The sequence below is a fragment of the Pongo pygmaeus genome, chromosome 3 (assembly GCF_028885625.2).
Source record: "Pongo pygmaeus isolate AG05252 chromosome 3, NHGRI_mPonPyg2-v2.0_pri, whole genome shotgun sequence".
NCBI classification, from domain to species: Eukaryota; Metazoa; Chordata; class Mammalia; order Primates; family Hominidae; genus Pongo; species Pongo pygmaeus.
The window spans coordinates 151,315,502-151,342,673 of record NC_072376.2 but is presented as its reverse complement, the minus strand read 5'-3'; the positions used below and the strand labels follow the sequence as shown (position 1 = coordinate 151,342,673).

Here is a 27,172-nt window from a genome sequence, read left to right as displayed (position 1 = left end):
CTTTGGATTCCTGTTTACTTCTAGCATTGTGTCAACAAGCCTGTGGAGTACTCAAAACACCAAAGACCAGCAGATGTTTTTGACATATTTATTTTGTCAAAAAGTCAACATGTATTATTTTTCATCTTGTGAATGTGTCCTCACCTTCTGCACTCTGCCCTAGTTTTTCCTCATAACAACCCTTTCTCAAATCCTCCCTTCTAATTTAGCCAAGCTTGGAAGAAATTTTCTTCTGGAGAATGTGTCTTAGGTAGAGTACACTAAACACTGAGTGGATCACAGTAAAACTGCTAATTCTTTGTCTATATGAGTTACTGCAATTTTCAGAGAAAAAGCATTTTTATTGGGGTGAAGAAGGAATGTTACTAGAATACAGAACCAGAAGATGATCTTGTCTGAAGTAGTTTGTCTCTGTTTCAGTCAGTGTTCAGCCCAAGAAGCAGAACTAGTAGAATGAATAGATAGACAGATAGATGGATGATAGATAGGTAGTAGATAGCTAGAAAGCTAGATGGGGTAGAGGAAAAGAAAGGGAGGGAGTAAGGGAGGGAGGAAGAGAGATTTATTACAAGGAATTGGCTTACTGGACTGTGGGAGTTGGTTAAGTGAGTCTGAAAGCCACTGGGCAGGCAATAAGGAAAGGAAGCTCGTGGGTAAGCTCCAACATATGGGCATGAGTAGGAGCTACTCTCCATAGGCAGAATTTCTTCTCTCTCTGTGCAACATCAGCCTTGCTTTTAAGTTTTTCTAGCTCATTCAGTCATGACCATTTAGATTACCCTGGATAATCTACCATACTCAAAGTCAACTGGTTAGGAGTTATTGATTGAATAAGTGGACAGTGTAGCCTAGATAAGTTGACACATCAAAAACAAAACAAAAACAGTTAAGTCACCTTGTAAATCTGATTTTTGAGAATCTTAATTGGAATATGTATCGCAAAGCCCTGAAATAAGTAACTTTCCCTTTAAGGCTTCTAACTTAAAAAAAATTTTTTTTTGTTTCAATGTGAAAAGTATGCTTTTGTCTTTTCAGCTGTCAATACTTGTCAAGACCATAAGAAATGTATTTTTAAATGTGATGATTAATGAGTCAGTGCAGTGTTTCTGCTATGTCTTTCAAATTCATTTCATATTAAAAATAAAGCAAGATGAAACAGATTATCTGTTAGTCAAATGCAGAGTTTTTGCCCACTGAAGAACAAGCTACATTCCTTCCCTCTTTTTTGCAAGCAAATTCCAATTTGTTTATTTTTGGTGGCAGGGGTTAGATATTGTATCCAGCCCCAGTGGACATGATCAGTCAAAACCAGTCATGGAGATCTTTTTGCTAGTAACTGGGCCAGGAATGGTCATGTGAGCCAGTTTTGGCCAAGGGAACGTAAATGGAGATCTAACGGAAGCTTTTCAGAAGGATTTAGCATCCCTATAAGAGAGAGGCATAAAAGAAGGAAGCTCTTTTGCTCCTGCCCTCTTCCTGCTTGGGAAGACTTTGGAATGATATTGTAATGCTTGAAGTTCTGGAGACAACACGTGATCATAAAAGGATACATTATTGGCACTTTGTGGATAGCAGAGCAAAAAGAAAGAGCCATGTTCTGATGATACCATGGAGCTACTGAACTAACCTGCATATTCCACCATCAGACTTTACAAGTATGGACCATATTGTAGTGCCAGAAAATAAGGAAACGCTCAAAAAACCCTACAATGGTAGAGGTATGTCAAAGAGACACAGAAGCCAACTGAAAAAGCTGTCAATAGCTAAAACTGAAAAAAAAATTGGAGCAATAAAACAAATGAGGCAATATTGGGTTATAATCCTAAATATTCATAAATATCCATGAGCCCATACTGATATAAATGACTAAATAAATAAACAAATGGGGGAAGACAAACAAATTTCTTCTGCATAAGAATTTCAAAGAATTTATGTAGCTGCTCCAGCCCCAAGGGAGCGGAGGATAACTCCTACTTCTTAAGTATGGACGGTGCACAAGTAGCCTCTCTCCAAAGAGTAGAGTATGGAAAGAGGTTGAAGAGAGTAACTTCTCAGTGGAAAAGCCCAATATATTAGTTTTCTTTTGGTGCTGTAACAAGTGATCACAAAGTTAGTGATGTAGAACAATAAAACTTTATTACCTTACAGTTTTGGGGTTAGAACTCTAACACTGGACTAACATCAGGGTCTTAGCAGGGTTGTGGACAGGGCTGCATTCTTTTTGGGGGGCTCCAGGAAAGAATCAGTTTCCTTGCCTTCTCCAGCTTCTCGAGGCTGCCCACATTCCTTGGCTCATGGTCCCCTTTCTTTATCTTTAAAGCCATAAAACAACAGGTCCAGTTCTTCTCACATCACATCACTTGGACCTACTTCCTTCATCTGCTTTCTTCTTTTCCTCTGACTCTCTCTTCTTCCTTTTGATTGCATTGGGCCTACCCAGGTAATTTGGGATACCTTCCTATCAGAAGGTCCATTGATTGGAACGCTTAATTCCATTAGTAATCTTAATTTCCTTTTGTCATGTAACCTGACATATTCACAGATTCCAGGGATTAGGGCATAGAGACATTTGCCGGGGGCAGGGGCTAGTATTCTGTCTACTACATCTGGCTAATGTTGCCTTAGCCAGGTGGTCAGGGCTCACAGCAACAGTGGTAAGTCATGCTGATAAATCATGTACACTTGTTTGGTGATGAGAGTGTTATATTACCTCTGTGATGCTCCCCCCTCCAACCCAACCATACACAAGTCTAATCATGAGAAAAATATTAATACCAGGCACATCCCCATTGAGAGACATTCAATGAAATACCTGAACAATACTACTCCAAACTATCAAGGGTCATTATGGTAGGAATGTGAATGGCCCCTAGGTGCTGGAAAAGACAAGGAAATAGACTCTTCCCTAGAGCCTCCAGAAAGGATAAAGCCTTCCTGACACATTGATTTCAGCCCAGTTAGACCTATGTTAGACTTACGGCCTACAGAACTGGGAGATAATAAATTTAGATTATTTTAAGCCACTAAGTTTGTAGTAATATTTTACTGCAGCAAAAGAAAAGTAATACTGCCATCAAAAACAAGAAAAGTCTGAGAAACTGTCACAGCCAAGAGAAGTCTAAGAAGACTTGACAACTAAATGAAATGTGGTATCTCGGATGGGATCCAGGAAAAGAAAAAAGAACATTAAGTAAAAATTAAGGAAATCCATACAAATTATGGATACTAATTAATAATAACGTATAAATATTAATTAACTAATTGTGCCAAATGTGCAGCGTTAATAATAGGGAAAGCTGCGTGTGAGTTACATGGGAGCTTTCTGTACTATCTTTGCAATTTTTCTGTAAATCTGAAACTATTCTAAAATGAAACATTTAACAAAGAATAAAAAGTAAATGTCTCAGTATATAAGCCACTGTTAAAATGGTGTTCCAATGTTGTAGGTAAAACTATCCAAATGCCAAATGGATGATCCAGGTAATACTTTATTAAGTATCTACCATGTGCAGGGGAACCGTAGGGTATATAAAAATGAATCTTTCAGGGACCCCCTTCTCAAGGAACCCAAGTTCTAGTTGGGATGATAACACATTTGTGAGTTGCTGTAATAGTGAGAAAATGCATAAAAGCCATGAGGCTAAAGTTCAAAGGACATTTGGAATAAAAAAGTGAACTTCCACCTGGGGACTTTGTTAAGGAAGTAGCGTTTGTATTCTGCCTTGAGGTATAACCACAGCTTGTACACGCATACTTGAAGACGAAGTAGAAGACTGACAAGCCAAAAGTTTAGAACAAAGCCCTAGGAAAAGAGGAAGTTAGCAGAAATATGTTGAATTTAAGTGCCTCGAACACCTGAATTGTCTGCCTTGTTCCTCATTATATCCTCTTTGCTTCCAACAGAACATGCAGCAATTGCTCCACAAATATCTGTTGATTAATGGAAGGAAAAATAGATGGAAAATAAGTTGTGAAGATCTCCAATGCTAAATTAATGAGTTTAGCCACTTAAAGTTTTTAAGCAAAACAACATGATTTGAGCTGCTCTGTGGAAAGATTAATCTGGCAAAAAAAGCAGTTCAGATGGAAAGGTAGATGAAGGAAAATATTAAACTTGTACAAGTGAGAAATTATAATTATAGTAATCTTATTTGTTTGCTAAAATAATCACTAGGCTCTTTTTATTAAAAATTGGATTTTTGTTTATATCAAATTAACACCTTATAAAAATCAGTGATTTATAATGAAAAATACCAGTCTCCTGTTCAAGCTGAACAACCCCAGTATCTCCGTAACAAAGATAGCAGCTTTCAACTCTTTTAACCATTTATTCTAACATTTACCTTCTTATTTTTAAGTTTCAAACATATATGACTAGTTCTTGATTTTGAAATTTTATGTACTATTTTTTGACTCTCTACTCTGAAAAATGAGCATTTCACTTTCTCACACTAACTCATAATCCCTTATACTCACTCCCATACTTCCTTTTCCCCATTTGACTAGTATAGTAATCATTTTTGCTAATATAGTAATCATTTTTGCTAATCAACATTTGATGTTTACAAATTTATTATAGATAATGGCTAGACCAATGGCTAAGCCATATGGTCTACTATGATTATCACAATTTCTTTCTTATATAACTTTTTGTTTTTGTTGAAGGTAATAATTGCTTTGTTTTTTGTTTACTTAGTTTTCTATAGCTCTTTCAATGTGGTTAAGCACACTGTGAAGTCTAAGGCACCAATTTGGAGCAAATATTTTCTAAGATTGTTCTTAGGAAAATATATTACTATAAGACATATTATCTTTGAAATTCTAACTGTCTTTTAAAGAAATGGACACTCCTGTTTCTTTGATTTCACGTTTTCCTCTTTACCCTTTGGTTTTCTTGAAGTACGTTCTCCAAGGAACTTACTCTGATATTTGGAAGGTAATAGTCTTAAAAGATTGTATGTCTATATACTATTTTTCAAATTAATATATTAGATGGATATAGAAGTCTAGTTCAAAATTAGTTTTTCCTGAGAATTTTGAAGACTTGCCAGTTATCTTCTAGTGCCTAGTGGTATGCCTTTTTGATTTCTGATTTTTTTCCATGCAGCATGTTTGTTATCCTTGGGAGTTTTTGAGGTTTAAAAACAATCCATGATGTTCTGAAACTTCACTAATGTATGCCTTGGTGCAGGTACTTGATATGGTTTGGGTCTGTGTCTCCACCACATCCCATGTTCAATTGCAATCCCCAATGTTGTAGGTGAGGCCTGTTGGGAAGCAATTTTATCATGGGGGTGGATCCTTCATGAATGGTTTAACACCATCCCTTTGGTGCCGTTCTCGTGGTAGTGAGTAAATTATTGTGAGATCTGGTTGTTTAAGAGTGTGTAGCTTCTCCCCTGCCCTCTTTTGCTCTTGTCTCAGCCATATAAGATGTGCCTGCTTCTGCTTCACCTTTTGCCATGATTGTAAGTTTCCTGAGACCTCCCCAAGAAGCAGATCCTGCAATGCTTCCTGTACACCCTGCAGAACCATGAGCCAATTAAACCTCTTTTCTTTATAAGTTACTCAGTCTCGGAATTTCCTGTACAGAAGTATGAGAACAGACTAATATGGTACTTCTTCCTTATTTTCCAGGTAGTTACATTTTTGTTCTGTTTTTCTGACAGTTGTTTCCTCCAGGTTTAATTTCCAGTACTTCAAATGAATACAAGTATTATATACTCTTAATCCTCTTATGTTATTTATTTCCTGAAGATTTTTAAAAATAAAATTTCTGTTCTCATTTCATGGATATAATTGTTCCTTTCTGAGAATATTAATTACAGCTTTGGGAAATTTTTTACTCAGAGTTCTTCGTCTCATTTATTTTATTTAGTCTTTCATGTTCTCAAAGGTCTAATGATCCTTGACTTCTATTCAGTGTGACTCAAGGTTGATTCATTCTGATTTATGCTTGGCTGAGACATCTCTATAGGGCGAATAGACAGCATTCCCAGTGTTTTGCACAGGAACTCTCAAATGTCAACTGTATATGTCTTTTATTTTAGGCCAACTCAGGGAAAATTCCCCTAATCTGCAATATTCTGCCCAGAGAGCATAAATCCAGCTGCTCTTTTCTATGAACCAAATATGAACCAGAGATTATGATGTCTCAGATTCAATTCCACCAAGAATAAGCCTCACCCCCTGTTGGGATCATGAACAGTAGAGGAGAAATCTTGGACTAGAAATTGCTCATTGCATAGTTCCAAAATCTCTTATCTGAAACTATTTGAGCCAGACATGTTTGAAGATTCATATTTTTTTAGATTTTAGAAAGTAATATGGTGCATAACTGATATAAAGTTGGTTTTTGAACAATACATGAGTTAGGGGTGCTGAAACGTAAGCACTAGAAAATCCACCACGTAACTCTGACTCCCCCAAAACCCTACAGTTGACCAGAAGCCTTACTGATAACATAGTCAATTAATGCATATTTTGCATTTTATTATAGTATTCTTATAAGAAAGTAAGCTACAGAAGAGAAAATGTTAAGAAAATCATAAGGAAGAGAAAATATATTTATAGTACTTTACTGTATTTATCGAGACTATAAGTTTACATTGCCTGTTTAGAAGATTAATCATCTGTCTGAAATGGGGGGCAGGGATGACAGCTGAAGCTGCAAACCTCAATCCATGGTACATATCAAGCAATTCAACTTTTTCTTGTGATGTCATGCCTTTCTCTGCTTCTAGGGAGCACCTCCAGCATCACTAGAGGCACTTTGAATGGGTCTCATGATGTAATTCAAGGTTTACGGTATTGCACTAAACACAATAAGAAATACTCAAGAACCATGAGAGATTACCTTTTACTGTGATAAGCAATTTACTGGAGAGATGAACTGCTCATGCAGAGATGGTTAGCATCACATGGCATTTTAAGCAGATACTTGCAACACTTGAGCTCACTGCAATAGCAACAGGAGGTGACTATGAAATTATTACAGCAGTACAGCATTACTGCAGTTAATTTTATTCAGTTATGTTTTAATACTGCAACTTTATGTTTGTTTACATTTCACTTGACTGCAAATGGAACCCTGTACAGTCCGTAAGCATGTGGGTAAGTTTTGGTAAATTTTAACTCTGTATAATAGATTTGTGTATACTTTATGGTAGTAAATCACAAAATAGACTCATATCTACATATGTTTTATGCATTCATGAGATATATAACTTTTTATTAATTTTTTATATTCTAGGTTATGCGGGTTCATCTGTGAATATTTTCAGATTGTCACATCTACAATCACATCTCAGTTAATTAAGAGGAGCGAGTTGCAGGGAAAAGGTAAAGGACAATGATTTCTTTCTTTTTTTATTATACTTTAAGTTCTAGGGTACATGTGCACAATGTGCAGGTTTGTTACATATGTATACATGTGCCATGTTGGTGTGCTGCACCCATTGACTCATCATTTACATTAGTTATATCTCCTAATGCTATCCCTCCCCCATCCCCCCACCCCACGACAGGCCTCAGTGTGTGATGTTCCCCACTCTGTGTCCAAGTGTTCTCGTTGTTCAGTTCCCACCTATGAGTGAGAACATGTGGTGTTTGGTTTTCTGTCCTTGCGATAGTTTGCTCAGAATGATGGTTTCCATCTTCATCCATGTCCCTACAAAGGACATGAACTCATCCTTTTTTTACTGCTGCATAGTATTCCATGGTGTATATGTGCCACATTTCCTTAATCCAGTCTATCATTGATGGACATTTGGGTTGGTTCCAAGACTTTGCTATTGTGAATAGTGCCGCAATAAACATACATGTGCATGTGTCTTTATAGCAGCATGATTTCTAATCCTTTGGGTATATGCCCAGTAATGGGATGGCTGGGTAAAATGGTATTTCTAGTTCTAGATCCCTAAGGAATCACCACACTGACTTCCACAATGGTTGACCTAGTTTCCAGTCCCACCAACAGTGTAAAAGTGTTCCTATTTCTCCACATCCTCTCCAGCACCTGTTGTTTCCTGACTTTTTAATGACTTCCATTCTAACTGGTGTGAGATGGTATCTCCCTGTGGTTTTGATTTGCATTTCTCTGATGCTCAGTGATGATAAGCATGTTTTCATGTGTCTGTTGGCTGCATAAATATCTTCTTTTGAGAAGCGTCTGTTCATATCCATCACCCACTTTTTGATGGGGTTGTTTGATTTTTTTCTTGTAAATTTGTTTAAGTTTTTTGTAGACTGTGGATATTAGCCCTTTGTCACATGGGTAGATTGCAAAAATTTTCTCCCATTCTGTAGGTTGCCTATTCACTCTGATGGTAGTTTCTTTTGCTGTGCAGAAGCTCTTTAGTTTAAGTAGATACCATTTGTCAATTTTGGCTTTTGTTGCCATTGCTTTTGGTGTTTTAGACATGAAGTCCTTGCCCATGCCTATGTCCTGAATGGTATCGCCTAGGTTTTCTTCTAGGGTTTTTATGGTTTTAGGTCTAACGTTTAAGTCTTTAATCCATCTTGAATTAATTTTTGTATAAGGTGTAAGGAAGGGATCCAGTTTCAGCTTTCTACATATGGCTAGCCAGTTTTCCCAGCACCATTTATTAAATAGGGAATCCCTTCCCCATTTCTTGTTTTTGTCAGGTTTGTCAAAGATCAGATGGTTGTAGATGTGTGGTATTATTTCTGAGGGCTCTATTCTGTTCCATTGGTCTATATCTCTGTTTTGGTACCAGTACCGTGCTGTTTTGGTTACTGTAGCCTTGTAGTATAGTTTGAAGTCAGGTAACATGATGCCTCCAGCTTTGTTCTTTTGGCTTAGGATTGTCTTGGCAATGTGGACTCTTTTTGGTTCCATATGAACTTTAAAGTAGTTTTTTCCAATTCTGTGAAGAAAGTCATTGGTAACTTGATGGGGATGGTATTGAATCTATAAATTACCTTGGGCAGTATGGCCACTTTCACGATATTGATTCTTCCTATCCATGAGCATGGAATGTTCTTGCATTTGTTTGTGTCCTCTTTTATTTCATTGAGCAGTGGTTTGTAGTTCTCCTTGAAGAGGTCCTTCACATCCCTTGGATTCCTAGGTATTTTTTTCTCTTTGAAGCAATTGTGAATGGGATTTCACTCATGATTTGGCACTCTATTTGTCTGTTATTGGAGTATAGGAATGCTTGTGATTTTTGCACATTGATTTTGTATCCTGAGACTTTGCTGAAGTTGCTTATCAGCTTAAGGAGATTTTGGGCTGAGACGATGGGGTTTTCTAAATATACAATCATGTCATCTGCAAACAGGGACAATTTGACTTCCTCTTTTTGTAATTGAATACCCTTTATTTCTTTCTCCTGCCTGATTGCCCTGGCCAGAACTTCCAACACTATGTTGAATAGGAGTGGTGAGAGAGGGCAACCCTGTCTTGTGCCAGTTTTCAAAGGGAATGCTTCCAGTTTTTGCCCATTCAGTGTGATATTGGCTGTGGGTTTGTCATAAATAGCTCTTATTATTTTGAGGTATGTCCCATCAATACCTAGTTTACTGAGAGTTTTTAGCATGAAGGGCTGTTGAATTTTGTTGAAGCCTTTTCTGCATCTATTGAAAAATAATCATATGGTTTTTGTCTTTGGTTCTGTTTATATGATGGACTACGTTTATTGATTTGTGTATGTTGAACCAGCCTTGCATCCCAGGGATGAAGCCCACTTGATCATGGTGGATAAGCTTTTTGATGTGCTGCTGGATTCGGTTTGCCAGTATTTTATTGAGGATTTTTGCATCGATGTTCATCAGGGATATTAGTCTAAAATTCTTTTTTTTTGTTGTATCTCTGCCAGGCTTTGGTATCAGGCTGATGCTGGCCTCGTAAAATGAGTAGGGCGGATTTCCCCTTTTTCTATTGATTGGAATAGTTTCAGAAGGAATGGTACCAGCTCCTCTTTGTACCTCTGGTAGAATTCAGCTGTGAATCTGTCTGTCACTGGACTTTCTTTGGTTGGTAGGCTATTAATTATTGCCTCAATTTCAGAGCCTGTTATTAGTCTATTCAGGCATTCAACTTCTTTCTGGTTTACTCTTGGGAGGGTGTATGTGTTCAGGAATTTATTCATTTCTTCTAGATTTTCTAGTTTATTTGCATAGAGGTGTTTATAGTATTCTCTGATGGTAGTTTGTATTTCTGGTGGATTGGTGGTGATATCCTTTTTATCATTTTTTATTGCATCTATTTGATTCTTCTCTTTTCTTCTTTATTAGTCTTGCTAGCAGTCTATCAGTTTTGTTGATCTTTTAAAAAACCAGCTCCGGGTTTCATTGATTTTTTGAAGGGTTTTTTTGTGTCTCTATCTCCTCTAGTTCTGCTCTGATCTTAGTTATTTCTTGCCTTCTGCTAGCTTTCAAATGTGTTTGCTCTTGCTTCTCTAGTTCTTTTAATTGTGATCTTAGGGTGTCAATTTTAGATCTTTCCTGCTTTCTCTTGTGGGCATTTTTTTTGCTATGAATTTCCCTCTACACACTGCTACAAATGTGTCCCAGAGATTCTGGTATGTTGTGCTTTGTTTGTTCTCATTGGTTTCAAAGAACATCTTTATTTCTGCCTTCATTTCGTTATGTACCCAGTAGTCATTCAAGAGCAGGTTGTTCAGTTTCATGTAGTCCAGCAGTTTTGAGTGAGTTTCTTAATCCTGAGTTCTAGTTTGATTGCACTGTGGTCTGAGAGACAGTTTGTTATAATTTCTGTTCTTTTACATTTGCTGAGGAGTGCTTTACTTCCAACTATGTGGTCAATTTTGGAATAAGTGTGATGTGATGCTGAGAAGAATGTATATTCTGTTGATTTGGGGTGGAGAGTTCTGTAGATGTCTATTAGGTCTGCTTGGAGCAGAGCTGAGTTCAATTCCTGGTTATCCTTGTTAACTTTCTGTGTCGAAGACCAAGAAATTATATTTTATTTAAATTTTTTATCTCTAGATATTCATTTTCATGTCCAAGGGTCCAAAACTTCAGTCAAGGATGGTCTGCAATGCTTCATTCTTTTAAACATAATTATATCCAGTGTTTGAAACTTGGCTTCACCATTTTTCCTCTCAACACTTTGCTCACTAATTGCCTTTTATTTATTTTTTTCCAGGGGAGCACTATTTAATCTCTTGGTAATTTTAATTAGTGAGCCTCAGATTCCAAAATCTTGTCCTGTGTTTGATATCCAGTTGGTGGCTGATTGAGCTTTAGTCAGAATGTCTTTTGACGCTGAGGTGAGATGAGAATTTGGGGGGTAAACTATTTTATATATATATATATATATAGGGGCCCTGGCTTCTTTTAATGTGGATCATGACACCATAGAATACAGAAACATAATTAAACCAAAGAGTAGATCTTTTGTCATTAACCTCAAAACTTAGATAACTATTCAGTCTAACGTAGATTTAGAGATTTAGAGGGTCAAGAAAAAGGAAAAAATAACTATTCAGTCAATATTAGTATAGCCCTTTTATATGTCTTAAGGTATGTATATTAAGGAAAGTAATTAGCATTCTTTATAAATTTGATAAATCTGTTTGTGTCTGTCTGTGTACAAAATATGATGTATATGTAATTCCATAGCAGGGGTCTAATGGGTGAAAAATCACTGTCTTAGAGATTTTAGGGTTAACTCTCATACTTTACCATTTTCCTATCTATATGAACAGTATAAATTCTCAGCAAGAGTTACTTGTTTTTCTAAGGTTGTACCAAGACATTAGAAATATCAAACTGCCTAGAAGGCATACCTTCTGAGAAAATAAACCAACTTATTATTAGTTTATTTTGAGCCAGGTTAACAGATTTTTTTTTAAAGGATGAAACATGATTTGATAGTTCTTAAATATATGGTCAGAATTACGTTTTAGAAAACTCATTTAGTCATTCACTCAGTAATTTTTTTTTTTTTTTTAAGAAAGGGTTTCACTCTGTTGCCCAGGCTGGAGTGCAGTGGCACCATCTCGGCTCACTGCAGACTTGACCTACCAGGCTCAAGTGATGCTCTCACTTCAGACTCACAAGTAGCTAGGACTACAGGCATGAACCACCACGCCTGGCTAATTTTTGTATTTTTTGTAGAGATGGGGTCTTGCCATGTTACCCAGGCTGGTTTCAAATCCCTGGGCTCAAGTGATCTGCCTGCCTCGGCCTCCCAAGAGTCTGGGATTACAGGCATGAGCCACCACACCCGGCCACAATCAGTAAATATTTATTGAGCATCTCTTATGAGCAAACAGCGTGCTAGGCAGTAGGGTCAAAACAGTAAGCAAAACAGACATGACCCCTGCCTTCATTAGTTTCTTCTCTGCTGGGAGAGACAGACGTTATTCAAATATATCCATGAATATATAATTACAGACTGTATATAGAGAGTCTCCAAAGTGGGGTGGAACCAAGACTCAGATAGGCAGGGCTATTAAGAAGCTAGTGCCATAATCTAGGTAAGGAATGATATGGGCCAGAGGGAAGCATTTCTTGATCCCCAAATGAGACTAGTCCTCCTTCATAGAGCTCCCTTAACTTCCTGTACATTTCTTTCATAGCCATTGTCTCACTTTATAATTATGCATTTGTGTATTTGATCGCTTGATGTTTGTTCCCCAACTAGATTGTATGTTCCATGAGGGCAGGTCTCATGTCTGTGTTGTTCTCCCTTGCATCCCCAACACCTAGCATGGTGTCTGATGCATATTTGTTGAGTAAATAAATGAAGAAAAGAAGAAAAGGGGGAAAAAAAAACCAAAAAAAACACTTTCTGTCTCATTGATCTGTCTAATGTTAACAGTGGGGTGTTAAAGTCTCCCATTATTATTGTATGGGAGTCTAAATCTCTTTGTAGGTCTCTAAGGACTTGCTTCATGAATCTGCGTGCTCCTGTATTGGGTGCATATATATTTAGGATAGTTAGTTCTTCTTGTTGAATTGATCCCTTTACCATTATGTAATGGCCTTCTTTGTCTCTTTTGATCTCTGTTGGTTTAAAGTCTGTTTTATCTGAGACTAGGATTGCAACCCCTGCTTTTTTTTGTTTTCCATTTGCTTGGTAGATCTTCCTCCATTCCTTTATTTTGAGCCTATGTGTGTCTCTGCACATGAGATGGGTCTCCTGAGTACAGCACACTGATGGGTCTTGACTCTTTATCCAATTTGCCAGTCTGTGTCTTTTAATTGGAGCATTTAGTCCATTTACATTTAAAGTTAATATTTTCATGTATGAATTTGATCCTGTCATTATGATGTTAGCTGGTTATTTTGCTCATTAGTTGATGCAGTTTCTTCCTAGCATCGATGATCTTTACAATTTGGCATGTTTTTGCACTGGCTGGTACCGGCTGTTCCTTTCCATGTTTAGTGCTTCCTTCAGGAGCTCTTGTAAGGCAGGCCTGGTGCTGACAAAATCTCTCGGCATTTGCTTGTCTGTAAAGGATTTTATTTCTCCTTCACTTATGAAGCTTAGTTTGGCTGGATATGAAATTCTGGGTTGAAAATTCTTTTCTTTAAGAGTGTTGAATATTGGCCACCACTCTCTTCTGGCTTGTAGAGTTTCTGCCAAGAGATCCGCTGTTAGTCTGATGGGCTTCCTTTTTTGGGTAACCTGACCTTTCTCTCTGGCTGCCCTTTACATTTTTTCCTTCATTTCAACTTTGGTGAATCTGACAATTATGTGTCTTGGAGTTGCTCTTCTCGAGGAGTATCTTTGTGGCATTCTCTGTATTTCCTGAATTTGAATGTTGGCCTGCCTTGCTAGATTAGGGGAGTTCTCCTGGATAATATCCTGCAGAGTGTTTTCCAACTTGGTTCCATTCTCCCCGTCACTTTCAGGTACACCAATCAGATGTAGATTTGGTCTTTTCACATAGTCCTATATTTCTTGGAGGCTTTTTTCTTTTTACACTTTTTTCTCTAAACTTCTCTTTTCACTTCATTTCATTCATTTGATCTTCAATCACTGATACCATTTCTTCCACTTGATCGAATTGGCTACTGAAGCTTGTACATGTATCACATAGTTCTCATGCCATGGTTTTCAGCTCCATCAGGTCATTTAAGGTCTTCTCTGCACTATTTATTCTAGTTAGCCATCGTCTAATCTTTTTTCAAGGTTTTTAGCTTCTTTGCCATGGGTTTGAACATCCTCCTTTAGCTCGGAGAAGTTTGTTATTACCAATTGTCTGAAGCCTTCTTCTCTCAACTTGTCAAAGTCATTCTCCATCCAGCTTTGTTCCGTTGCTGGCGAGGAGCTGTGTTCCTTTGGAGGAGAAGAGGCGCTCTGATTTTTAGAATTTTCAGCTTTTCTGCTCTGGTTTCTCCCTGTCTTTGTGGTTTTATTTACCTTTGGTCTTTGATGATGGTGATGTACAGATGGGGTTTTTGGGTGGATGTCCTTTCTGTTTGTTAGTTTTCCTTCTAACAGTCAGGACCCTCAGCTGCAGGTCTGTTGGAGTTTGCTGGAGGTCCACTCCAGACCCTGTTTGCCTGGGTATCACCAGCGGAGCCTGCAGAACAGCAAATATTGCAGAATGGCAAATGTTGCTGCCTGATCCTTCCTCTGGAAGCTTCGTCTCAGAGGGGCACCCGGCCGGCCGTATGAGGTGTCACTTGGCCCCTTCTGGGAGGCACCTCCCAGATAGGCTACTCGGGGGTAGGGACCCACTTGAGGAGGCAGTCTGTCCATTCTCAGATCTCAAACTCCATGGTGGGAGAATCACTACCCTCTTCAAAGCTGTCAGACAGGGACGTTTAAGTCTGCAGAAGTTTCTGCTGCCTTTTGTTCAGCTATGCCCTGCCTCCAGAGGTGGAGTGTACAGAGGCAGACAGGTCACACTGAGCTGCAGTGGGCTCCACCCAGTTCGAGCTTCCCAGCCACTTTGTTTACCTACTCAAGCCTCAGCAATGGTGGATGCCCCTCCCCAAGCCTCACTGCCGCCTTGCAGTTTGATCTCAGACTGCTGTGCTAGCAGTGAGCAAGGCTCCGTGGGCGTGGGACCCTCTGAGCCAGGAGCAGGATATAATCTCCTAGTGTGCCATTTGCTAAGACTGTTGGAAAGGTGCAGTATTAGGGTGGGAGTGTCCCGATTTTCCAGGTACCATCTGTCATGGCTTCTCTTGGCTAGGAAGGGGAATTCCCTGACCCCTTGTGCTTCCCAGGTGAGGCAGTGCCCCACCCTGCTTTGGCTCATACTCCGTGGGCTGCACCCACTGTTCGACAAGCCTCAGTGAGATGAACTGAGTACCTCAGTTGGAAATGCAGAAATTACCCGTCTTTTGCGTCGCTCATGCTGGGAGCTGTAGACTGGAGCTGTTCCTATTTGGCCATCTTGGAAATGATCGCCTCATAGACATGAATATGATTTCTTAAGCTTTTTACCATCTGAAGCCTTTAAGAAATAGAATATTCGTTTTGGAGGTACCTGTAGACTCATTAACATAGCCTGGCTGTAGTGGGATGAATGTTGCTCTTCAAAAGCCCCCCAAGCCCCATATGTTCACCTCATATGGCCGGGTGCCCCTCTGAGACGAAGCTTCCAGAGGAAGGATCAGGCAGGAACATTTGCCATTCTGCAATATTTGCTGTTCTGCAGCCTCCACTGGTGACACCCAGGCAAACAGGGTCTGGAGTGGACCTCCAGCATCCTAATACCCAAACTATATGGCAAAATATGTGATGACTTTAAAGGTTTTGTTTTGTTTTTTCGAGATGGAGTCTTGCTCTGTTGCCCAGACTGGAGTATGGTAGTGGGATCTTGGCTCACTGCAGCCTCCTCCTCGAGGGTTCAAGCAATTTTCCTGCCTCAGCCTCCTGAGTAGCTAGGATTACAGGCGCCCACCACCAGGCCCTGCTAATTTTTGTATATTTTTTAGTAGAGAGAGGGTTTCATTTTGTTGGCCAGCCTGGACTTGAACTCCTGACCTCAAGTGATCTGCCCACCTTGGTCTCCCAAAGTGCTGGGATTATAGGCTTAAGCCACTGCACCCAGCCAAGTTAAGGGTCTTGAGAGGAGGATTTACCATGGATTATCCTATGTGGGCTGTATACGAGGAAGTTTGGAGTTAGACTGCGGAGAGAAGCTAGTGTGAAGACAGAGTGGAGAGATGAGACAACACACTAAGGAATTGCCTACAGTCACCAGAAGCTGAAGAGGCAAGAAATGCATGATTCCCTAGAGCCTCTAGAAGGAGTGCAGCCCTGCCCACACCTTGATTCTAGACTTCTGGCCTACTGAACCAGAAGAGAATAAATTTCTCTTGTTTTAAGCCACTCAATTTGTGGTAATGTCTTAAAGCAGTCCCAGGAAACAAATACATGAGCCATGCAATGTTGTTTTACTTCCATGAGTGAACACAAACTCTCTTTGTGTGAGACAAACCTGTGAATTATTACTATTTTTAAAATTTATTTATTTATTTATTTATTTTTGAGATGGAGTCTCGCTTTGTCGCCCAGGCTGGGGTGCAGTGGCACGATCTCGGCTCACTGCAACCTCCGCCTTCAGGATTCTCCTGCTTCAGCCTCCCGAGTAGCTGAGACTACAGGTGCACGCCACCACGCCCAGCTAATTTTTGTATTTTTAGTACAGACGGGGTTTCACCATGTTGGCCAGGATGATCTTGATCTTGTGACCTCATGATCCACCTGCCTCGGCCTCCCAAAGTGCTGGGATTACAGGTGTCAGCCACCGTGCCTGGTCATTTATTTTTATTTATTTTACTTTAAGTTCTGGGATAGATGTGCAGAATGTGTGGGTTTGTTACATAGATATATATGTGCCATAATGGTTTGCTGCACCTATCAACCCATTATCTAGGTTTTAAGCCCCTCATGCATTAGGTATTTGTCCTAATGCTCTCCCTCCCCTTGGCCCCCAGCCTCCGACAGGCCCCGATGTGTGATGTTCCCCTCCGTGTGTCCATGTGTTCTCATTGTTCAGTTCCAACTTATGAGTGAGAACATGCAGTGTTTGGTTTTCTGTTCCTGTGCTAGTTTGCTGAGAATGATGGTTTCCAGCTTTATCCATGTCCCTGCAAAGGACACAAACTCATTCTTTTTTATAGCTGCACAGTATTCCATGGTGTATATGTGCCACATTTTCTTTATCCAGTCTATCATCGATGAGCATTTGGGTTGGTTCCAAATCTTTGCTATTGTAAATAGTGCTGCAATAAACATACATGTGCACATGTCTTTATAGCAGAATGATTTATAATCCTTTGGGTATATAGCCAGTAATGGGATTGCTGGTCAAATGGTAGTTCTGGTTCTAGATCCTTGAGGAATCGCTACACTGTCTTCCACAATGGTTGAACTAATCTGCACTTCCACCAACAGTGTAAAAGTGTTCCTATTTCTCCACAGCCTTGCCAGCATTTGTTATTTCCTGACTTTTTAATAATCGCCATTCTAACTGGCATGTGATGGTATCTCATTGTGGTTTTGATTTGCATTTATCTAATGACCAGTGATGATAAGCTTTTTTTCATATGTTTCTTGGCCACATAAATGTCTTCTTTTGAAAAGTGTCTGTTCATATCCTTTGCCCACTTTTTGATGGGGTTTTTTTTTTCTTATAATTTTTTAAAGTTTCTTTTAGACTCTGGATATTAAATCTTTGTTAGATGGATAGATTGCAAAAAATTTCTCCCATTCTGTAGGTTGCCTGTTCACTTTGATGATAGTTTCACAATTGCTACAAAGACAATAAAATTCTTAGAAATACAACTTACAAGGGGTGTGAAGGACCTCTTCAAGGAGAACTATAAACCACTGCTCAAGGAAATAAGAGAGGACACAAACAAATGGAAAAACATCCCATGCTTATGGATAGGAAGAGTCAATATCATGAAAATGGCCATACTGCCCAAAGTAATTTATAGATTCCATGCTATTCCCATCAAGTTACCTTTGACTTTCTTTGCAAAATTAGAAAAAACAACTTTAAATTTCATATGGAACCAAAAAAGAGCCTGTATAGTCAAGACAATCCTTAGCAAAAACAACGAAGCTGGAGGCATCATGCTACCTGACTTCAGACTATATTACAAGGCGACAGTAACCAAAACAGCATGGTACTAGTACCAAAACAGATATATAGACCAATGGAACAGAACAGAGGCCTCAGAAATAATGTCACACATCTACAACCAACTGATCTTTGACAAACCTGACAAAAACAAGCAATGGGGAAAGGATTCCCTATTTAATACATGGTGCTGGGAAAACTGGCTAGCCATATGCAGAAAACTGATACTGGATCCCTTCCTTACACCTTATACAAAAATTAACTCAAGATGGATTAAAGACTTAAATGTAAAACCTAAAACCATAAGAACCCTAGAAGAAAACCTAGGCAATACCATTCAGGACATAGGCATGGGCAAAGACTTCATGACTAAAACACCAAAAGTAATTGCAACGAAACCAAAATTGACAAATGGGATCTAATTAAACTAAAGAGCTTCCACACAGCAAAAGAAACTATCATCAGACTGTGAATTAGTTTATATATAATTTAGAGAAATTAGTTATTCTTTTTGGGCTTTAATTTTAAATCTTGAAAATTGGGGATGGTGTTCAATGATTTTAAATGCCTTTAAAATGTCATAACACCTTATGCAAATATTAATATAGTGGTCAGGAAACTGATCTCTCTCTACATATGTATATATCTATACATCATTCATATAATGAATATGTGAATAAATCCCAAGTGGAACTAATAACATTATTGCTACCTTGGGGTGCACTTAAAAAGAAAGCATTTTTCTTGCTTTTTCTTTTGTAATAGGTATTTAGATGTGTTTACATATGAAAGCAAAAATATATTTTCTATGGGCAACTTGCTTGATTTGTTAGGAATACTTAATCTAAGTTTAATTTTTTGTACAGAAGTTTTGGTATACCTACACTAGTCTACTTTGCAGACATTTATATTAATATTATAAAGAGATTATGTAAAAATCATATTAATACTTCTTTTAATCTTCATTTTTGTTGCCTAGATGGTTGTCTATATTCTCTATAAGTCTTTCTTAATTTAAAATTTAATGGTTGGCTGATTCAATCACAGAAATTTTTAAATGTTCATGAAAAACATATTTATCCTTGTTGCCATAGTTCAAGGACCTTTCTTCTTCTTGCATAATATGTTATCACAACAGTCTTGGGCCTTATTTCTTTTTATGCTCCCAAGGGTTTTTTATTTTCTTCTTCTTTTTAAAAATCATTTAAACAATACTTTCTCATCCTAAGACAACAAAGCCTACCCACTATTTTCTCCAACTTTCTTTCTAATGTAGTGTTCAAATGCCAATTTAGGTACGACTAATACTTGTAAAGCACTCACTATGTTACATATACTTTTCCAAGTTTATCACTTTTATTAAATACTTGTGAGGGAGGTACATTATCATCATCTCCTCTCCACTTCATAGATAAGAATGAAGCTCCAAGGGGTTAAATAATGTACATAGAGTCACATAATATTGAATGGGTGAGCTAGGATTCCAAGCCCAGCAGTGCACCTCCAAAACCATGCTCTGAACCACTAACCCACAGTGGTTCTTACTGTGTGAGGGACTGTCTACACTTAATGGATATTGACCTGCTATGCTAATGGAACTGAACATCAAGACCTGAAAATCTTGGCAAGGCTCTCCTGCATAAGGGGTTTTTTGGAAGTTTTCTCTTTGGTCATTGAGTAACTGTGCTTTATGTGTATGTGTGTGTACTAAAAGTAGAGAAAATGTTAATCCTATGAGCTCTGCTTAGTTTTCTGACATTATAGAAATCTGCAAATAAATCAAGCACCAACAGATCTGAGTTTTCCAAGATATTAAGTCATAAGAATAACCACATTTTTATCTTGCCTCTCCACTCATCCTTCACTCAGGCTTTGGAGTACCTTATTGAATGCTTCCAAGGGTTCATGGAAATTCAGGTTAAGAACAGGCCAGTTTTTCATCTTTCCAGTTTTCACCTCAACTAGAGGAGGTGCCATTCCCATGATAGAGGTGAGCTGCCCTGCATGTGACGTTTCCAGGGAGAAAGGTTTTAAAGAAAAGCAAATTTTCAGCTGATGCCAGTAAGTGTTCTGCAAATAGGGATTGTCAAGCTTCAGATAAAGATTGTTTTGTTCTGGACTATTGAGCCTTTGCAGTCTGTGTCCTAAGTAAAGCTGGAAGCATGGTAGCTCTTCTCTTCAATGACCTCCCCCCATGTGCTTCCCAGCGCTGCTTACCTGGACATGAAGTGATCAAAATCAGAAGCTGCCTCTGCCTTCCAAGAGAGGAGAAACTGGGCAAAGGACAGGGAATTAATGCAGGCAAAGTGAGATCCTACACCTTTGTGGGACTTTTTTTTTTTTTTTATTGGGGCTGAAAGAAAGGAAGATGAAGAAAATTGTGCTCTGAAAATCATATCACAGAATCTTTTGCACATTTGCTCTACTTTTGAATCGGCTAGTGGAATGGAAGAAATGGGATCCTGGGCACAATTATAGCTATCCAGGATTTAATAGTACAGGTATTTTCCCATGTTGGTCAGAAATTTATTCTCATCATTAATTCAGCTTTTATTTTTGACAAGTGCCCAAAGCCCCCATTATTCCTTTAGCAGTCAGTCACTTAACATCTGTTGAGTACCTACTATGAACACACCCTTGAAGGAGACTAATGAAGTTTTCTAGTGTTTATGTTGCTCCCAAACTATAGGCTAATGTGCATGTTCACGTTCTTAACTATGTCTAAAGCCCTAACACTTGTCTTTCCTTGGGGTGTTCACTCACATCTATGTAATAAGTGAAATAAAAGGTACATAAAAGTAAAGCTATGTTAGGATCAATCTTGTGACACAGTGTATGATGTTACCATAAGTATGTGCTTTATACCTCATTATTCACAGTTTCTAGGGACTAGGAAATACCTATGCTAAGGAAGACAGACATTAAACAATTGAGGGACATTAAAAAATCCAAATTAATAAACACTTCTCTGGCACCCACTGTCTGCCAAATATTATGCTAGATTCTGGGCATGCAAAAGTGAATATGTCCCTCCCTCACAGAGTTTATCATCTACCAAAGAAGCTCACATGCTAGTTTTGTATGAACTAATTCTAGTATCTTCATAATAGTGTCTTTATTATTTTTTATTTCAATAGCTTTTGGGGTACATGTGTTTTTTTGTAACATGGATGAATTATATAGTGGTGAATTCTGAGATTTTAGTGTTCCCGTCACCTGAGTAGTAAACATTGTACTTAATGTGTAGTTTTTTTTATCCCTAGCCCCCCTCCCACCCTCCTCCTTCTGTGTCTGTAAAGTCTATTATATCACTCTGTATGTCTTTGTGTACTCATAGCTTAGCTCCCACTTATGAGTGAGAACACAGGATTTTTGGTTTTCCACTCCCGTGTTACTTCATTTGGAATAATGGTCTCCAGCTCCATCCAAGTTGCTGCAAAAGACATTATGTTGTTCCTTTTAATGGCTGAGTAGTGTTCCATGGTGTATATATACCACATTTTCTTTATCCACTCATTATAACTGTCTTTATTAAAACAGTTGTGCCACATGCAGGGTTAGGGATATTACTATATAACAATAAGGGGTAAAAATTAAAATATTGGGATCCAAAAGGCACCAAGGGCACTATACCTCCCTGTGACATCTGCCATCCTGCTAACGTGCACTGATGTGCATGTGGCTGGCTTGTGAGTCATTTTCTGTTACTTCCTCACAGATTTCCTTTCAAACCATGTTCTTAGAGAGGCTGCTTTTCCAGCCACATCCTGACCTTGAATGAAGTCTTTGTAATGAGCTGAATTCCCTCCTTTAACCTGTAAAACAATCTTAAGGTCCATTTATGAAGAACAGAGTCCTCATTGTTCCGAGTCCCACCAATGATATGAAGTTTTTTAAATGGCCAATGAAAAGCTGGAAACTTCTTAGGAGCCCTTGGTAATCCTGTGCCCTTTCCTTTAGCTAGATTCTCATGAGGTAGAGAGGATCTGGGTTGTATCTACTAACGGAACTTATGCTAAGGTTACTTCAGAGGTATACCTGGGTGTGGTCCACAGCTAACTACTTGGAATTGCAACTCTTATTCATTAAGGCAAGAACCAGAAATCAAACTCTCTTGATGACACTTGGTGGAAAGTCAATTCACCCAGGAAAACTCAGGGACAAACCAACTACTCTCAGATTAAGGAAGTGGAGAAGAAACTACAAAGCTTCCATACAGCATAGGCTATGAAAGTTTGCAAGTATCTCATATTGCACTAGAGTCTGTAAGATGATTGGAACACCCATCCATACATAGGCATAAAACAATATTCTTTTGAATAACAAAATACTTTGGTTTCAATATTTGATAGAGGCAGTTAATGTGAACAGGAAGATGATGTGTTTCAGGATGTTTACTTATTGCAAACACACATTTAAATCAACATTCCCACCCAGGATTCACTGTGTATATGGGTTCAGGTGCATTTTGCTTATGGTGTTGAAAAATTAGTCAAAAATTACATTGTCAAAAAGTGGTGAAATTCCATACATTTGGACTATCCATTTCAAGGCCTGCTTCTAACATAGAATAAGCATTTGTGAGCTATTTTAGTGTGGTAGAAATAGAATTATAATCCAGAATTCTGCACTTTTATTCTGAAAGAAAAATATCCTAAGCTCTGCTAGTTGAAAATAACTTGTTGTATAGTTCCATGTGTCAGATCTTCTTCAATTACACAGCTGCAGATTATACCTTAGTTCTCCAGAGATGCTATACAGGTTTTGCTGCACAAACAGACTTGCCACGGAGACTGCAATTACCCTGCCTTTTGAGATTTATAGCATATTACTCAATTTTAAGAAATACAAGCAATTTTCAAATATTTTAAATATTTACTATTTCACATGTAATTAATAACTATAGTACCTCAGCCTTAATTAAATTACAGCTTCTGGTATCATTTTATATTGAAGGCTTTGGTATCTTTATGGATTAATAGCATAAGCTAGGGTACAAAATTCTTGAATTTTATAGTAGTAAATTATAGCTAGCTTGCTTTGTACCTGGAGATGTGTTTCAGTTTTCTTTACTTATATAATTCATGCATTTCTTCTTGACCCACTTTATATTCTTGTCCTTTTAGGTTGCAGGGTTATAATTAAGGATTACTTGGAGGCCAGATTCTTTGTTCTTTTGCCTGTCTGGCTGTTACTTTGTTTGAAGAATACAATGTTCTCATCATTCCTAGTCTTACCAAGTATATAATTCAGTCCTTGTCTTTGCAAGCCCCATTGCTGTTTTCTGTTAACCTCTAGGATCATTTGGCAGTGGTGCAGGGAATATAAAGCACTCTTCCAATTGCGACCCATCTTCTAGCAGGGAGACTCACAATCTAAACTCCATGACAGACTATTTGCGACCTTAAAACAGAATCAAAATAGTCTTTGTTTACCTGTATTTGGAAATATATTTTGGACTGTACATATAATATTCTCATTGCCCCAAGCACACAATTTGGACAGAGTCTTGCATTCCTCTTCCAGAATTTTAAAGTTATATAAAAGTTGTAGTGGCTGCATAGTCATTTTGAAATCTGCCAGTCAAAAATCATTCACATCTGTGTTTCATGAGTGTGGGGCCAAGCTAGGATGGAGAGATATTATCTTCATCATTTCAAGTTCTGAATTTTATATGCAGGTTACAGATAAAGTCATAAGGACAAATAATGTTAACCCATCATTACCACTTATGGTCCACAGCATTTTCTGTTGCATGGACTTAAGTTTCAGGTTATGTACTTACTATAAATAAGAAGAGGATAAGAGCTAACATTTACACGGCATTTCCCAAACATTAATTAATTCAGCAGCAAAATAAATATATCTTGTGACAGAAAGCTGCCCAAATTTTATAACTAAATTATTTATTACTTGGGAAATGTTTTAGTTGTGTGGCGATCAGATAAGCAGAAAAAAAGAGACTGCAACACAAGGTGTTCTTATTGTTCATGTTTGCACTGAGATAATTTGATGGGCCTAACTGTTCATAGGAAATACACCTGGTAGTTTAACTTACTCCAGTGATAGTTACACAGCAGTAGGCACACAATGACTAGCCTTATAATACTGTTTAAATAAGTTGCAAATAACAAGTCAAGAAAACTATAAATAAAGCATTAGTTAGAGGTAAACAAGTTAGAAATGTGGATGAATCTGAGAGTAGGGATTTGCTGAGAAAGGATAAATGATAAGTGTATTTGTTTCCCAGGGCAGCTGTATCAAATTCCCACAAACTCAGTGGACTCAAACAACACAGATTTATCATCTTACCATTCTGGAGGTCAGAAGTCTGCAGTGGGTCTCACTGGGACAAAATCAAGGTATTGGCTTGACTATATTCTTTTCTGAAGGTTCTAGGGAAAAATGTGATTTTTTTTTTTTCCAGCTTTGAAGCCTGCCTATGTTCTTCCATTTCTGGCTCCCTTCCATTTTCAAATTCAGCAAAGGCTGTTCAAGTCTCACATTGTATCACCATGACACTGACTCTTCGGCCTCCCTCTTTCAAGTTTAAGGGCCTTTTTATTACATTGGGCCCACCTGAATAAATCCAGGATACGACCCCTATTTTTAGCTGGTTAGCAACCTAATTTCACGTGCAACCTTAATTCCCTTTGCTAGGTATCCTAACATATTTAGTTTCCAGGATTAGAACATAGACATCTTTGTGGGACCCTTATTCTGCTTATCACAGGAAGGTAATATGATACAGTGATGTGATATAGCAGAGCGCCCACCTCGTAAAGTCAGGACTGGCTCTAACTTGATAAGTATAAGGACCACCTTGATCCAAGCCACAGCTCATGCCTCTGGAGTTTCTACTATAATACAGCTAGAGAGAATTACCCGTCAGAAACCTGAACATCGTCCTCACAGCCTCTCTTTCCCATCACCTACATCTGATTTTGTTATCAAGATCTGTTAATTTTGCCTCTTAAATATCTCCTGAAATTCTTCCCTTTGTTGCATTTCTTACCTTATCTTCTTAGCTCAGGTTCTCATCAACTTTCACCGGAACAATTGCATTTATCTCCCAGCAGGTGTTTCTGTTTAAAGTCTGAAGTTAGCCCATCTCTATTTCCCACATAAGTATCAAGGTGGGCTTTCTAAAACACAAGGCTGTTTATGTTATTTTCCTTTAATAATCACGTAACGGCTCCCCAACCTTCATAGGAGAGATTCTCATCTTGAAAGAATCACAATCTTTCTAAAAAGGCATTTTGAGCTACTGAAATGTAAATTTTCACTTACCTAGCCCAAGTTTCTAAGATGTTGCTTTAGGGATCATACCCCTTCCACCTCATTGATCAACCATTTGAATACCATTGTGTAAGTATCTGGTACACAAATAAGCACAACTGTTAGATACAGAGTGATTTTTTTTCTCTCCATGGTCCCTTAATGCTTTGCTCTATGAGGCTAGTTTTTTCTCTGCTCTTGATGAAAACTCCACCATACCACTGACCTTTGTAATTAATCTTAGGTAACACAAAGTCATGGGATCATCAAATATATATAGCTGGGGAGAATTACACAAGGAGAAACCCAAGCATAATATTCAAAACCCTGTCTTCCTCACTACCTACATGAAATATGTTCATCAAAAGCCTTCAGTTATGCCTCTTAGACATCTCTTGGATTTGTCTAGTTTCATATTACAGGTAAAATGTCCAACTGCACTCAGATTACAGCTATTGTTCTTTTCCTAACTAAGGCCGACTGGTAGCAAAGCTTGCAGTTGGGGAAGTGAATGTGATCAGCCTTTTCGTTTTGGACAAGCTCTTCTCTCAAGTTGCAAAGTGTGGTTTCTAATTGTTTTAAGTGTAGTGGAGGAAGTGATATGTGGGCTAGAAATATCCTACTTGACAGGTATATTCAAAAGTTGATTTCATACTCTCAGGACATGGCTGAAGTTAAAAGCCTTCTTCTTCTTGGGTGCTGAAATTGTGTTTCTCTTTAGAAGCCTCAACACTGGGACTTCTAAAGAGTACATGTAGATGTCGAGCGCTCATCTACATTTCCCTTGATGCAGGTCATATACTTTTCTCTGACTCTAGGAATGCTGTATTTTAAGCATCGTTGTGCTGAGGCCTGTTTGCCCCTATGGGTGACCCTGTAATAAAGGAGTTCACATGTAGCCCAAATCTAGTTACGGCAAACACTCTTGCATGCTTTGTGTCAACCAAAGTTGGGAGTCAGGCAACTGAAATATGCTGCCTCCCCTTCCTTCCTCCTGCTTGGAACAGCTAACCAGCCCCACTCTGCTTTTTGAATTTTTCCTGTGGGAATCAGACTTCAATCCACTGTGTCACTCCAACAGCAAGGACACCTACCAAGCTCTCGGTCAAAGCTCTCTCATTAGGGTTGAGGTGAGAGGTGAACAGATCCTTTCCCTTGGAGCTGGTGTTTCTCACAGCAGACTAACCCATGAGTAGCTCTTTCTAGAGTCCCCACTAATTCTCTCCAGAACTGCTGTATAAACTCTTATATTCTTAACATGCGTGAGAGGTTTAAGTCTCTAATAAGTACTCTTGTTAGTTTTCACTTGGTGTGATGGTTAATATTATGAGTTAACTTGTCTGGGCTACAGGTGCCCAGATATTTGGTCAAACATTCTAGGTGTTCCTGTGTGGGTGTTCTGCAATGAGATCAGCACTGAAAACAATAGGCGGAGGAAAGCAGACTGCCCTCCCTAATGTGGATGGGTTCATCCAGTCAGTGGGAGGTCTAAATAGAACAAAAACACCAACCCTCCCCTGTGTAAGACAGAATTCCTCCTGCCTTGCTTCCTTTGAAACTGGGACATCAGCTTTTTCTTGCCTTTAGACTCAAACTGAAACATTAGTTCTTCTTGGATCTCGAGCCTGCTGGCTCTTGCACAGGCGCTCCACCTTCAGCTCTCCTGCATCTCCAGCTTGCTGGCTCTGTCTCTATCCACACACACATCCTATTGGTTCTGTTTTTCTGAAGAATCCTGACTTGGTGATCTATTCCGCAACTCATTTTGGTTTCTAATACTTGTTGCCATATATTCACAGCCAAATTTCCACTTAAACATCCTGCTACACGTCTCACATGTAATGAAAAAT

General features: G+C 38.5%; 1 long non-coding RNA gene across 1 annotated transcript in view; it reads right to left on the bottom strand.

The window, feature by feature from the left end:
- The window catches only part of LOC129035676 (uncharacterized), a 120,056-nt gene that overhangs the window by 58,049 nt on the left and 34,835 nt on the right, over positions 1 to 27,172 (bottom strand). The window contains exon 2 of the long non-coding RNA XR_008502278.1: positions 6,857 to 6,958. This is a non-coding gene — a long non-coding RNA (uncharacterized LOC129035676). The remainder of the gene's footprint in view (positions 1 to 6,856; positions 6,959 to 27,172) is intronic.